We start from the raw sequence: 2,455 nt of genomic DNA, 5'->3' as shown, positions 1-2,455 counted from the left end.
GGTGGCGAGACGGCGTTGGAAGAGCTACACCCAAGAACGAGCCTATTTTCAGTTCATTAGAGATACAAGCAAGGGATTTTTGACTAATTGTGACTTTTTTTTTAAACTTCAAATCCTAAGTGGCGAGGGGTAACTGGTTTACCCCTTCAAAATCTTCAAAGGGACCTTTTAAACCAAACAAAATTCACACTATACCCCTAAAAAGCCAAAAAAAACATTAAGGACCTTTTAAAACAAACGTGACAAGTTCGTTGTGTTAATATGACATTTGCCCTAAAAATACGTACGAACCCTTATATATAATACAAAAGGTTGGGTTAGCCAGATATTGTAAGATTTATGCACATAAATCTCACTTATAAAAGACTTAAATATAAGCGACCATTGATATATTGTCAGCTACGACACTTTCCCTTGGGTGCTTATATTTACATTGAATCATACTTGTACTTCTTCGCATTGTATCTTCAGACAATACATCAAACCTTCGACTCGTTAAAAACTTTGTCGTAGAAAACATTTTGTGACAAAAAAAAAACTCTTGTTTAAGGATTAAAGAATATCATCCTGGATGTCTTGATTGAAGGAAATATCATTAAAACCTGTTAAAAAACCAATATGGCAAAACTCTAAATGAATGACAAAAGAGCGCATAATGGTTAAAAGTATTCAACTAGATACTCCCTTGATTTCATCGATCCTTAGTGAGAATGAGATAGTGTCTTGTTAAAAAACAACTTTGTCAAGGTAAACCCAATGGGACAAAACCTTTAAGCTAAATATAAAAAGAGTACACAAGCATTCATCGGGATTTCCCACCTCAAATGCACTAAGCAAAGTGTTAAGCATACATTAGGATGCAATCCTTATTTTCATACAATTGGGTGCATGATACATATCATTTAGGTAGCCCATAGAGCTTCTTAAGTCCAATGGCTCTGATATGTTTTTGGACCGAATACTTTGGTAGTGAATTTCTGTTATCTGATTTGATATGTTGCACTTCAATCTTCTGAATTGCTTGTTGTTAATGTGTAAATAACAATTTTTGGTGAGATATGCTTAATGTTATCTCCTTTAATGTAACCATGTCTCGCTTGATAAAAAAACAATAGTGTTATGTTAATATTTTATAACAGGTTCACCGAGATTATAAACTAAATCACATGTACTTCGAATATGGCCAATTACAACTCGAAGCCATATTGACTCTCTAGTCCCTCATAGAGCGCGAGTAGGTCGAAGTGATTCGTCGATGTAGCAACTAGAATGTGTTTACAAGACCTCTACAATATCGTTGTGTTCCCAATGGTAAAGACATAAAAAAATTGGGAACATCCCTTATGTGGGCCTAATAAGTAACATGCATCGGCATAGCTGACAATGATCGTGTTATTTCGAGTATCATTCAAGGTAGATACACTCGATGATGTGTATGGATAGAATAAAACAATATTTGTAGTACCTTTAATGTAACAGAATATGTATTTAATACCATTTCAGTGGTGATGTGTTGGTGAAGTGTTGTGTTGAGCAAGAAAGAAAACGATATATCCGGTCTAAGTACATTAGGCTAAGTATAATAATACACTTATTTCACCCAGATATGGGAACTTAGGACTCATATTTTGTCACACCCCCAAACCGGAACGGAGGAAACGTTCGAGGGCGGAGGACGTCATGTGTAGTATCACAACAATTGAATAATAGTAATCAAGGGAACAACAACCATTGTATTAATAGTATAATGTTTACATTGTATTTAAATCATACACGATTGACTCCAACGTAAATAACAAGTAAAGACTCGAAGCTACTACGCTCCATCTTCTTGAACCTGGTGCGTGTACCTGTCTACTAGTGTCCTGAGAATACAAGTAGGTTTTGAAAGAGTATCAGCATAAAGCTGGTGAGTTCATAAGCATTTTGTTTTGGAAAAACTGTTCTTTGTTCTTTTGAAAAGTACGTTATAGTTCTCCAGAAAACCTTATATTTTCTGATGTAATGAATGTATAAATCTTAAGTAAAAATGATTCTTACCAGTTCCTCTTGCGAGTACTTAGTGTATACAAATCATATACAATCCATATCGAACAAACAATCGATTGTGTGGTTCTACCCCAAGCCCACAACCAAACAAGGAACAGAAAATGAGGCGGAGGCCACACATTCCACTGATTGTCGGATCCTCATGTACATAATCCTGAAGTATTCACTAGATACTTACAAAGTTGACTGTATTGGTCCTTTGATATCTGTTTGAAATTGTTCCTCAAGAAAATCCAATATTTTCTTAATGTAAGGCATGATTAAACCCATTCTTTCTATAACTTCTTAGCTCATACTAGTTACGTATAAACCAATATCGAATGGACAGATAATTGTGTGGATCTGCCCTAAACCCACAACCAAACAAGGAACAGGGAATGAGGCGGAAATCACACATTCCACAGTC

The sequence above is a fragment of the Lactuca virosa genome, chromosome 5, assembly GCF_052849685.1.
Source record: "Lactuca virosa cultivar CGN04683 chromosome 5, Lactuca_virosa_CGN04683_v6, whole genome shotgun sequence".
Taxonomy (NCBI): domain Eukaryota; kingdom Viridiplantae; phylum Streptophyta; class Magnoliopsida; order Asterales; family Asteraceae; genus Lactuca; species Lactuca virosa.
Note: the sequence above shows the minus strand (reverse complement) of the source record.